The sequence below is a fragment of the Canis lupus genome, chromosome 32 (genome assembly GCF_011100685.1).
Source record: "Canis lupus familiaris isolate Mischka breed German Shepherd chromosome 32, alternate assembly UU_Cfam_GSD_1.0, whole genome shotgun sequence".
Classification (NCBI taxonomy): Eukaryota; Metazoa; Chordata; class Mammalia; order Carnivora; family Canidae; genus Canis; species Canis lupus.
The window spans coordinates 10,103,749-10,117,547 of record NC_049253.1 but is presented as its reverse complement, the minus strand read 5'-3'; positions in this window follow the sequence as shown (position 1 = coordinate 10,117,547).

Genomic DNA, 13,799 nt, shown 5'->3' with positions numbered 1-13,799 from the left:
CACTGGACCTTCCCATCATGGAGTAATTTATCATCAATGGAATAGATACATACTCTGAGTATGGTTTTCCTGCCCTGCCTGCAGTGTCTCTGTCAACACCACTATCTGTGGGCTTACAGAATGCCTTCGTCATCACCATGGGACCTCCACAACATTGCTTCTGGTCAAATCTCCCATCCCATGGCAATATAAGTATGGTAATGAGAATTCACTGGTCTTGCCACACTTGTCACCTCAAAAAGCAACTGGCCTTATAAAAAAGTAGAATGCCCCACCAAAACTGTCCTACAAGATGTAATATATGCTTTAAGTCTGCAACCAAAATTTTTCTTTCATTGCCAGAACACACAGGTCTGAAAATCAAGATTAGAAGTGAGAGCTTTGAAAAAACAAAAAACAAAAACAAAAACAAAAACAAAAACAAAAAAAACAGAAGTGAGAGCTTTGCCTCCTAACCTATTCCACAGAATTTTGGGGTCTTAGTTCCCAAAGGCAAGATGCTTCCAATGTGGGGGTCGGGGGGAATGACACACAATAATGTCCCCACTGAATTAGAAGTTATGACAACCATCTGGCCATTTTACTTCTTATACAAACAACCCAGATGGGGAGTGATTCTTATTGTGAAGAGGAATTAATCTGCTGCTGTATACTGGGGCAGGGAGGTCTCTTACTGGGACCTATTGGATTTTTCAGGGAGCCTCTTAATTGGATTTTTCAGGGAGCCTCTTAATATTTCCATGTTCAATTCTTAATGGAATATTATAGGAACTCATTTTTAAAAGGGAGTGTCGGGAATCCCTGGGTGGCTCAGCGGTTTAGCGCCTGCCTTTGGCCCAGGGCATGATCCTGGAGTCCCGGGATCGAGTCCCACGTCGGGCTCCCGGGATGGAGCCTGCTTCTCCCTCTGCCTGTGTCTCTGCCTGCCTCTCTCTCTCTCTCTCTCTCTCTCTCTCTCTCTATGTCTATCACAAATAAATAAATAATAAATAAATAAATAAATAAATAAATCTTTAATAAAAAATAAAAGGGAGTGTCATTGATGACCCAAACTCTCCAAAAGTTAAAGTATCTGTCTCCTACTAGGTAAAGAAAGCAAACTGCATTCTATACTGTAATGAATAGAAACTGGAAAATGATCTGAGAGGTATAGTGCAAACAAATTTCAGTGAAAACTCAATTCTAGCCCTGGAGCTGTCACATTACATTAGACCAACTCTAGTGGAAAAAATAGGGTTTGAGAGCCAAAACACAGAATTTGAATTCTAGTCTTTCTTGTAGCTGTGTGATCTGGGATAAGTCCCTAAACTTTTCTGAGCCCTACTAGAGATAATTCTGTGCTAAAAATCTTGTGGGAATTTTATGGTATAAATGTGTAAAGTTTTCTGTGTAACGCCTGGACACAGTATATACAGTTAACCCTTGAACAATACTGGTTTTGAACTGTGCAGGTCCACTTATATGCAGATTTTTTTTTTTTTTTTTTACTTTTATAAAATCAAGTTCTTGGTTCCTTGGAGCTCCTTTTTTTTTTTAAATTTGCATTTAAATTCTAATTAGTTAACATATAGTATAGTATTGGTTTTAGGAGTAGAAATTAGTGATTCGTCACTTACATACAACACCCAGTGCTCACTACAACAGGTGCCTTCCTGAATACCCATTAATCATTTAGCCCATCCCCCCCACCACCTCCCCTCTAGCAGCCCTCAGTATGTTCTCTATGGTTAAGAGTCTCTTATGGTTTGTCTCCTTTTTTTTTTCTCTTTCCCTATGTTCATCTGTTTTGTTTCTTAAATTCCATGTATGAGTGAAATCATATATTTGTCTTTCTCTGACTGACTTATTTCACTTAGCATAATACACTCTAGCTCCAACCACGTTATGGCAAGATTTCATTCTTTTTGATGACTAATATTCCATTGTAACCAATACCACCTCTTCTTTATCCATTCATCAGTTGATGGACATTTGGATTCTTTCCATAATTTGGCTATTGTTGATAATGCTGCTAAAAACATCAGGGTACATGTGCCCCTTCAAATCAGTATTTTTGTGTCATTTCGGTAAATACTTAGCACAATTGCTGGCTCATAGGGTAGCTCTATTTTTAACTTTTTGAGGAACCTTCATACTGTTTTCCAGAGTGGCTATAGCAGTCTATATTCCTACCAACAGTGAGAGTTCCCCTTTCCCTACATCCTTATCAGCATCTGTTGTTTCCTGTATTGTTAATTTTAGCCATTCTGACAGGTGTGAGGTAGTGTCTCATGGTTTTGATTTGTATTTCCCTAATGAGTGGTGTTGAACACATTTTCATGTGTCTGTTGGCCATGTGGATGTCTTCTTTGGAGAAATGTCTGTTCACATCTTCTGTCCATTTCTTAACTGTATTATTTGGTTTTGGGGTGTTGAGTTTGATAAATTCTTTACAGATTTTGGATACTATCCCTTTATCAGATAGGTAATTTGCAAACATCTCCCATTCCATAGGCTGCCTTTCAGTTTTTTTTTATAAATATCTTTTTAAAAAATATTTTATTTATTTATTCATGAGAGACACAGACTGAGAGAGAGAGAGAGGCAGAGACACAGGCAGAGGGAGAAGCAGGCTCCATGCAGGGAGCCCGATGCGGGACTTGATTCTGGGACTCCAGGATCACACCCTGGACTGAAGGCAGACACCAAACCGCTGAGCCACCCAGGGATCCCCGCCTTTTAGTTTTGTTGATCATTTCCTTCACTGTGCAGAAGCTTTTTATCTTGATGAAGTCCCAATAGTTCATTTTGCTTTGGTTTCCTTTGCCACTAGAAATGTGTCCAGTAAGAAGTTGCTATGGCCCTTGTCAAAGAGGTTTCTGCCTGTGTTCTCCTCTAGGATTTTGATAGTTTCCTGTCTCACATTTAGGTCTTTCATCCATTTTGAATTTATTTTTGTGTCAGGTGTAAGATGGGCTAGGCCCATCTTTTAGGGCCTCACAGGTCGTGGCAAGGCCTTTGAGTTTCACTCCAACAGAAGTGAAAAGCTTTTGAAGGACTTTGAAAAGAGGAGCAATGTGATGCAACCCTAACAGGAGTCTAGCCAACCTGCTGTAGGCCACCAAAGAGGATAAGGGGGATGCAGTGAACAGATGATGAATAAATCAGGCCCCATAGTTTAGATGGGATATGTTTGCATTAAGAGAATGTGAAATTGGGAATTGACCCTGCAGCTTGGATGAATCTTTCTTTACTAGATCATTCTTTTTTACACTACTGGGTTCCATTTGCTAATATTTTGCTTATGATCTGTTTTATTTACTTGTATAAGACTGGTCTATAGTTTGCTTTTATAGTCTTCACCTGTTTAATTTTGATTAGCATTATGCCAATTTTATTAAATGAGTTGGCTAGCATCCCATCTGTTTTGATGCTTTGGAACAGTTTGCATAGATTTTGTTATATAAGATAGGTATTACCTATTCTTAAAGTTTTGGTTGAACTGGCCCATTATGTCTCTGGGTCTGGGACTTTTTCCATTTTAATCTATGACCATTGATCTATTTAGGTTGTCTTTGTTGAGCTAAGTTTGATCTCTATAGTTCTAACTTGATTGGTATAAGCAATTATTATTGGGGGATTAGCTGTTTTCTTCCTTTTTGTAATGTTTATGTATTCCTATTTTCTCTTTTCTTAATCATTCTTGTTTCAGGGTTGCCTGTCTTGGTGCCTTTAAAAAAAAAAAAACGCACTTAGTTTCATTGACTTACTCTATTTTGGGGAGAGGTTGCTTTAGAATAAATGTAGAGGAAGTTTGATTCACTTTCTGCTTTACCTTTATCAGTTCCTTTCCACTTCTTCCGTTGGGTTTATTTTTGCTGCTGTTTTTTTGAGCTTCTTAGATTGTAAACTTAGTTTATCTTCAAACTTCTCTGTTTCTAATTAATGCATTTAAGACTATGCAATATCCTGAGTAGTGAAGTTTTAATATTTAGTGCTTTCATTCCTATTCAGTTTTCAAATAGTTCCCAATTTCCATTTATTTTCTATTTAATCCATGACTATTTGTGTGTTATTTAAATTCCAATGCTTTGTCTTTTTGTTAATTTCTAATTTCATAAACATAGCTTTATGTTATCAGGTTTAAAATTTTTTTTGAGAGGGGTCCCTGGGTGGCTCAGTCAGTTAAGTATCTGACTCTTGATTTCGGCTCAGGTCATGATCTCAGGGTTGTGAGATCCAGCCCCACATCAGGCTCCACGGCAGAGCAGAGTCTGCTTGAGATTCTCTCCCTCTCCCGCTGCCCCTCCCCCAGCTCTCATGCTCACTTACTCTCTCTCTAAAGCTAAAAAATTTTGACATTTCCTCTGAGGCCTAGTATATGATCATTATATTGTGAATCTTCCATAGTGTTTGAAAATATGTATTCAAATTTGGGTACAAGGTTCCTTATCACTTTAATTGTTAAAAACAAAGGCCTAGGGCAGCCCAGGTGGCTCAGTGGTTTAGGCTCCCCATAGGGAGCCTGCTGTCTCCCTCTGCCTATGTCCCTGCCTCTCTGTCTCTCTGTGTCTCTCATGAATAAATAAAATCTTAAAAAACAAATGAAGGCCTGGTTGACTCCATCAGTTGAGTGAGCCAACTCTTGATTTTGGCTCAAGTCATGATCTCAGGGACCTGAGATCCAGCTCCTGCATCAGGCTCCACACTCAACGGGGAGTCTCTTGGGGATTCCTTTGCATGCGAGTGCTCTCTCTCACACCCTCTGCCCTTCCCCACCACGTGTGCTCTCTTTGAATTAAAAGAAATAAATCTTAAAAAAAAAAAAAAAGAAATAGAAATAGAAGGCCTCGGGCCTGGAGGCAGAATAGGGAAAAGGCATATCCTTCTCTAGTATTCAGCCAGAGAGGGGCCTCCTGGCAAGATACCTGAGGGGACTCCTGAACTTTTCTGCCTGTCCAGCCTACAATGCAGTGCAGCTCACATCTTCAGAGAATGTATTTGAGGTTGTTCAATTCAGGTGATTTTACCAGCAAGACTAAGTGACAAAAAATATAAAGCTTTCTTTGTAAATAAACTTTCCTTCCATCTTGACTGAGGCTAGCCTCTTAAAAAAAAAAAAGTATTTATTTATTTTAGAGAGAGTGGGAGAAGAAACAGCAGATCCCCTCTTCCCCTGCCAGCAGAAAGCCTCATATGGGGCTTGATCCTAGAACTCCAGGATCATGACCTGAGCCAAAGGCAGATGCTTAACCTACTGAGCCACCCAGGTGCCTCAGATACTAGCTAGCCTCTTTGCCAGTAGGAGGCAAGCAGTACTAACACTAGATAATCCAATTTCATTATTGGTGGGCTTATCTGGGAAAAATTGAGTTCTGCAAATGGAAGGGAGTTTGAGGATATAAGTGAAGAGTGTCTGCAAGAGCAGGTTGTATAAGAATTGATAAAAAAAAAAAAAGAATTGATGCAGGGTTAAAACAAGGGCTCAAAATTTAATAGGGGCACTAAAAACTCAGTCATTAAGATAATATTTTAAATCTAATATTTTTTGGTTAGCATACAGTGTGATATTAGTTTCAGGTGTACAGTATAGTGATTCAAAACTTCTATAAAACATGTGGTATTCATCACTACAAGTGCCCTCCTTAATCCCCATCTCCTATGCCACCCATCCCTTCACATACTTCCATTCTGGTAACCATCAGTTCTCTATAGTTAAGAGTCTTCTTGGTTTGCCTTTTCTTCTTTTGTTTTCCTCTTTACTCTTTATTTCTTAAATTCCACATATGAGTGAAAACATATGGTATTTGTCTTTCTCTGACTTATTTCACTTAGCCTAACACCCTCTAGCTCCATCCATGTCCTACATGGAAAGATTTCAAGATTTCATTCTTTTGATGGCTGAGTAACATTCCGTGGTATGTAAGTATGTGTGTATATATATATATATAAAATCACATATATATAATCACCTCTTTATCCATTCACCAGTCAGTGGACACTTGGGTCTTGGCTAGCATAGATAATACTGCTATAAGCATCAGAGTGCATTTATTCCTTTGAATTAGTATTTTGGGTAAATAGGTAGCATGATTGCTGGATCATAGAATAAGTCTATTTTTAACTTTTTGAGGACTCTCCATACTATTTTCCAGAGTAGTTATACCAGTCTGCATGCTCACCAACCCTGTAAGAGGGTTCCCCTTTCTCCACATCCTGGCCAACATCTGTTGTTTCTTAGGTTGTTGAGTTTAGCCATTCTGACAGGTGTGCGATATTATTGTAGTTTTGAGCCACCACAATTGTGAGCCAAAACAAGTCTTCATGATGTGTGGCCCCACTCCCTGAACTCTTTGTAGGAAATCTGAGGCTGAGCTTCTAAAAAAGTGCTTGCACAGCAGCCAACTAATTAATTCCCATCAGAGGGTTGTCACAACACCTAGGGCTTTTAGGTCTCTTCTCTCAGTGGAGGTCCTGGGGCAAACTAGTTTGAGAGACATCTTCTAAGCACTCAAAGCTACCCTCAAAGATCCCTAATATTCCTGTGACACGTCACTGACTCTACCTAGCCAAGGTGGAGGTGCATTGCCCCAACAAGGAGAGAGTGTGTTAAGAAAGTGAAGACTGTGGGGAAATGGGGACATTTGAAGAACTCCTTCCTGTTTCCATAGAGACTCCCATTGTTCCTGGACCAGTTGTTTCTCTTCCCCCACCTGTGTTTTGCTTTTCCCTGATAATGAGTGATGTTGAGCATCTTTTCATGTGTCTGTTGGCCATCTGGATGTCCTCTTTGGAAAAATGTCTAGTCATGTCTTCTATTCATTTTTTATTTTTTTATTGGAGTTCAATTTGCCAACATATAGCATAACACCCAGTGCTCGTTCCACCAAGTATCCCCATCCCCCTCAGTGCTCATCACCCAGTCCCCCCAACCCCCCACCCACTTCCCTATTCACTACCCCTTATTCCTTTCCCAGAGTTAGGTGTCTCTCATGTTTTGTCACCCTCATTGATATTTTCACTCATTTTTCTCTCCTTTCCCTTTATTCCCTTTCACTAATTTTTATATTCCCCAAATGAATGAGACCATATAATGTTTGTCCTTTTCCGATTGACTTATTCCACTCAGCATAATACCCTCCAGTTCCATCCCATCGAAGCAAATGGTGGGTATTTGTCATTTCTAATGGCTGAGTGATATTCCATTGTATATATATGCCACCTCTTCTTTATCCATTCATCTTTCGATGGACACCGAGGCTCCTTCCACAGTTTGGCTATTGTGGCCATTGCTGCTATAAACATCAGGGTGCAGGTGTCCCGGCGTTTCACTGCATCTGTATCTTTGAGGTAAATCCTCAGCAGTGCAATTGCTGGATCATAGGGCAGTTCTATTTTTAACTCTTTGAGGAACCTCCACACAGTTTTCTAGAGCGGCTGCACCAGTTCACATTCCCACCAACAGTGCAAGAGGGTTCCCCTTTCTCCAAATCCTCTCCAACATTTGTTGTTTCCTGTCTTGTTAATGTTCACCATTCTCACTGGTGTGAGGTGGTATCTCATTGTGGTTTGGATTTGTATTTCCCTGATGGCAAGTGATGCGGAGCATTTTCTCATGTGCTTGTTGGCCATGTCTATGTCTTCCTCTGTGAAGTTTCTGTTCATGTCTTTTGCCCATTTCATGATGGGATTGTTTGTTTCTTTGCTGTTGAGTTTAATAAGTTTAATAAGTTCTTTATAGATCTTGGATACTAGATCGGATAGGTCATTTGCAAATATCTTTTCCCATTCTGTAGGTTGTCTTTTAGTTTTGTTGACTGTTTCTTTTGCTGTGCAGAAGCTTTTTATCATGATGAAGTCCCAATAGTTCATTCTTGCTTTTGTTTCTCTTGCCTTCATAGATGTATTTGCAAGAAGTTGCTGTGGCCAAGTTCAAAAAGGGTGTTGCCTGTGTTCTCCTCTAGGATTTTGATGGATTCTTGTCGCACATTTAGACCTTTCATCCCTTTTGAGTTTATCTCTGTGTATGGTGTGAGAGAATGGTCCAGTTTCATTCTTATGCACGTGACTGTCCAATTTTCCCAACACCATTTATTGAAAAGACTGTCTTTTTTCCAGTGAATAGTCTTTCCTGCTTTGTCGAATATTAGTTGACCATAAAGTTGAGGGTCCACCTCTGGATTCTCTGTTCTGTTCCATTGATCTATGTGTCTGTTTTTGCGCCAGTACCACACTGTCTTGATGACCACAGCTTTGTAGTACAACCTGAAATCTGGCATTGTGATGTCCTCAGCTGTGGTTTTCTTTTTTAAAATTCCCCTGGCTATTCGGGGTCTTTTCTGATTCTTCACAAATCTTAAGATGATTTGTTCCAACTCTCTGAAGAAAGTCCATGGTATTTTGATAAGGATTGCATTAAACGTGTAAATTGCCCTGGGTAACATTGACATTTTCACAATATTAATTCTTCCAATCCATAAGCATGGAATATTTTTCCATCTCTTTGTGTCTTCCTCAATTTCTTTCAGAAGCGTTCTGTAGTTTTCAGGGTATAGATCCTTTACCTCTTTGGTTAGGTTTATTCCTAGGTATCTTATGATTTTGGGTGCAATTGTAAATGTGATTGACTCCTTAATTTCTCTTTCTTCAGTCTCAGTGTATAGAAATGCCACTGATTCCTGGGCATTGATTTTGTATCCTGCCACACTGCCGAACTGCTGTATGATTTCTAGCAATCTTGGGGGTGGAGTCTTTTGGGTTTTCTATGTACAGTATCATGTCATCTGTGAAGAAGGAGAGTTTGACTTCTTCTTTGCCAATTTGAATGCCTTTTATTTCTTTTTGTTGCCTGATTGCTGAGGCTAGGACTTCTAATACTATGTTGAATAGCAGTGGTGAGAGTGGACATCCCTGTCTTGTTCCTGATCTTAGGGAAAAGGCTCCCAGTGTTTCCCCATTGAGGATGATATTTGCTGTGGGCTCTTCATAAGATGGGTTTTAAGATGCTGAGGAATGTTCCCTCTATCCTTACACTCTGAAGAGTTTTGATCAGGAATGGATGCTGTATTTTGTCAAATGCTTTCTCCGCATCTATTGAGAGGATCATATGGTTCTTGTTTTTTCTCTTCTTGATATGATCTATCACGTTGATTGCTTTACGAGTGTTGAACCCGCCTTGCATCCCAGGAATAAATCCCACTCGGTCGTGGTGAATAATCTTCTTAATGTACTGTTGGGTCCTATTGGCTAGTATCTTGTTGAGAAGTTTTGCATCTGTGTTCATAAGGGATATTGGTCTATAATTCTCCTTTTTGGTGGGGTCCTTGTCTGGTTTTGGAATTAAGGTGATGCTGGCCTCATAGAATGAGCTTGGAAGTACTCCATCTCTTTCTATCTTTCCGAACAGCTTTAGTAGAATAGGTATGGTTTCTTTTTTAAACGTTTGATAGAATTCCCCTGGGAAGCCATCTGGCCCTGGACTTTGGTGTCTTGGGAGGTTTTTGATGACTGCTTCAATTTTCTCACTGGTTATCAGCCTGTTAAGGTTTTCTATTTCTTCCTGTTCCAGTTTTGGTAGTTTGTGGTTTTCCAGAAATGCATCCATTTCTTCTAGATTGCCTAATTTATTGGCGTATAGCTGTTCATAATAAGTCTTTAAAATCGTTTGTATTTCCTTGGTATTGGTGGTGATCTCTCCTTTCTCATTCATGATTTTATTAATTTGAGTCTTTTCTCTCTTCTTTTTAATAAGGCTGGCTAATGGTTTATCTATCTTAATAATTCATTCAAAGAACCAACTCCTGGTTTGTTGATCTGTTCCACAGTTCTTCTGGTCTCTGTTTCATTGAGTTCTGCTCGAATCTTTATCAATTGTTTTCTTCTGCTGGATGAAGGTTTCATTTGCTGTTCCTTCTCCAGCTCCTTTAGGTGCATGGTTAGCTTTTGTATTTGAGTTCTTTCCAGTTTTTTGATGGATGCTTGTATTGTGATGTTATTTCCCCCTCAGGACTGCTTTTGCTGTATCCCAAGGATTTTGAATGGTTGTATCTTCATTCTCATTAGTTTCCATGAATCTTTAATTCTTCTCTAGTTTCCTGGTTGACCCTTTCATTTTTTAGCAGGATGGTCCTTAACCTCCACATGTTTGAAATCCTTCCAAACTTCTTCCTGTGGTTTAGTTCTAGTTTCAAAGCATTATGGTCTGAAAATATGCAGGGTACAATCCCAATCTTTTGGTATCGGTTAAGACCTAACTTGTGATCCAGTATGTGGTCTATTCTGGAGAAAGTTCCATTTGCACTTGAGAAGAATGTGTATTCAGTTGCGTTTGGATGTAAAGTTCTGTAAATATCTGTGAAATCCATCTGGTCCAGTGTATCATTTAAAGCTCTTGTTTCTTTGGAGATGTTGTGCTTAGAAGATCTATTGATTGTAGAAAGCACTGCATTCAAGTCTCCAAGTATAAGTGTATTATTATCTAAGTATGTCTTAATTTTGGCTATTAATTGATTGATATACTTGGCAGCTCCCACATTCGGGGCATAAATATTCATGATTCTTAGGTCCTCTTGTTGGATAGATCCTTTAAGTCTGATATAGTGTCCCTTTTCATCTCTTACTTCATCTCTTATAGTCTTTGGGATAGACTTTAATTTATCTGATATAAGGATGGCTACCCTTGCTTTCTTTTGAGGACCATTTGAATGGTAAATGGTTCTCCAACCTTTTATTTTCAGGCTGTAGGTGTCCTTATGTCTAAAACGAGTCTCTTGTAGACAGCAAATAGATGGCTCTTGCTTTTTTATCCAGTCTGAAACCCTGTGCCTTTTGATGGGGTCATTAAGCCCATTCACGTTCAGAGTTACTATTGAAAGATATGAATTTAGTGTCATCACAATACCTATTCAGTCCGTTTTTGTGGATTGTTTCCTAGGACAGAGTCCCCCTTAGTATTTCTTGCAGAGCTGGTTTGGTGGTCACATATTCTTTCAGTTGCTGCCTATCTTGGAAGCTCTTTATCTTTCCTTTTATTCTGAATGAAGTCTTGCTGGATAAGGTATTCTTGGCTGCAGGTTCTTCTCATTTAGGACCCTGAATATATCCTGCCATCCCTTTCTGGCCTGCCTGGTCTCTGTGAAGAGGTCTGCTGTTATCCTAATACTTATCCCCATAAAGGTTAGGGATTTCTTGTCTCTTGCTGCTTTAAGGATCTTCTCTTTATCTTTGGGAATTTGCAAGTTTCACTATTAAATGTCGAGGTGTTGAACGGTTTTTATTGATTTGGGGGGGGGGGAAATCTATCTCCTGGATCTGAATGCCTGTTTTCCTTCCCAAATTAGGCAAGTTCTCAGCTATGATTTGTGCAAATACACTTTCTGGTCCTCTGTCCCTTTCGGCGCCCTCTGGAACCCCAATTAATGTAGATTTTTCCTTCTGAGGCTGTCATTTATTTCCCTTAACCTATCCTCATGATCTTTTGTTTTGTCTCTTTTCTCCTCAGCTTCCTTGAGACAAGACCATCAACTTGTCTTCTATGTCACTCACTCGTTCTTCTACCTCATTAACCCTCGTCGTTAGGACCTCCAGTTTGGATTGCATCTCATTTAATTGATTTTTAATTTCAGCCTGGATTAGATCTAAATTCTGCAGTCATGAAGTCTCTTGAATCCTTTATGCTTCTTTCTAGAGCCACCAGTAGCTTTATAATTGTGCTTCTGAATTGGCTTTCTGACATTGAATTGCAATCCAAATTTTGTAACTCTGTGGGAGAGAGGACTGTTTCTGATTCTTTCTTTTGTGGTGAGTTTTTCCTTCTAGTCATTTTGCTCAGTGCAGAGTGGCTAAAAACAAGTTGTACTTGATCGAAGCATGAAGTCTTCTCACACTGTAGCATTCCAGCTGTTCTCTCTTTAAATCTCAGGCTGAATTTGTAGGTTTTCAGGATGATTTGAAAGTTATCTAGGTAAGTTGGTGGGGACAGATGACTTGGAGACCCTACTCTTCGGCCATCTTGCTCCACTTCTTCTATTCACTTTTTAATTGGATTATTCATTTTTGGAGTATTGAATTTTAAAGTTCTTTATATATTTTAGATACTAAACCTTTATTAGATATATCATTTGCAAATACCTTCTTCCATTCCATATCTTGCCTTTTATTTTTGTTGATTGTTTCCTTTGCTGTGCAGGAAACATTTTTTTGTTGTGATGTAGTCTCAATAGTTAATTATGCTTTTGTTTCCTTTGCCCTCAGGTGATGTATCTAGAAAGAAGTTGCTACAACTGATATCAAAGAAGTTATTAGCTGTGTTGTCTTCTGAGATTTTTATGGCTTTAGGTGTAGATCCTTAATCCATTTTGAATTTATTTTTGTTTATTGTATAAGAAAGTGGTCCAGTTTCATTCTTCTGCATGTAGTTGTCCAGTTTTCTCAACCATTTGTTGAAGAGACTGTCTTTTTTCCATTGGATATTCTTTCATGTTTTGTCAAAGACTAATTGGCCATATAATTGTGGGTCCGTTTCTGGGTTTTCTATTCTGTTCCATTGATTTAGGTGTCTTTTTTGGTGCTAGTAGCATACTATCTTGATCACTACAGCCTTGTAATATAGCTTGAAACCCAGAATTGTGATGCTGCCAGCTTTGTTTTCTTTTCTAAGATTGGTTTGTCTATTTAGAGTCTTTTGTGGTTTCATACACATTTTAGGATTGTTTGTTCTAGCTCGGAAAAATGCTGGTGATATTTCAATAGGGATTGCTTTGGGTAGTAGAGACATTTTAACAATACTTGTTCTTCCAATCCATGAGCATGGAATGTTTTTCCATTTCTTTGTGTCATCTTCAATTTCTTATAAGTGTTTTACAGTTTTCAGAGTACAAGTCTTTCACTTCTTTGGTTAGATTTATACCTAGGTATCTTATTGTTTTTGGTTCTATTGTAAATAGAATTGATACCTTAATTTCTCTTTCTACTGCATCATTATTGGTATATAGAAATGCAATAGATTTTTGTATGTTGATTTTATATGCTGTGACTTTACTGAATTCATTTATCAGTTCTAGGGGTTTTCTGGTGGAGTCTTTTGGGTTTTCGATATATATTATCATGTCATCTACATATAGTGAAAGTTTTACTTCTTTCCTTGCCTATTTGGATGCTTTTAATTTCTTTTTGTTGTCTGATTGCTGTGGCTAGGATTTCCAGTATTTTATTGAATAAAAGTGATGATAGAGGACATCCTTGTCTTGTTCCTGACTGTAGAGGAAAAGCTCTGTTTTTCCCTATTGAAGATGAGAATAGCTATAGTTTCTTCATATACGATCTTTATTATGTTGAGGTATGTTCCCTCTAAATCTACTTTGTTGAGCATTTTTATCATGAATGGATGCTTTGTCAAATGCTTTTTCTGCATCTATTGAGAGGATCATGATTCTTATCCTTTCTTTTATTAATGTGATATATTGTTGATTGATTTGTGAATATTTAACCACACTTGCAACCCAGAAATAAATCCCAGTTGATCAGGTGAATGATTTAATGTATTGTTTGATTCACTTGGCAAATATTTTATTGAGAATTTTTGCATCTATGTTCATCAGAAATATTAGCCTGTAGTTCTCTTTTTCAGTGGGGGTCTTATCTGGTTTTATTTATTTATTTTAAATAAAATGCCTTGCAGGGCATGCAAGGAAGGGGGAAAGGCAGAGGGAAAGGGAGAGAAAGCATCTTTTTCTTTAAGATTTTTTAAAAGTATTTTTCTAAGATTTTATTTATTTATTCACGAGAGACACACTGAGAGAGGCAGAGACATAGGTAGAGGG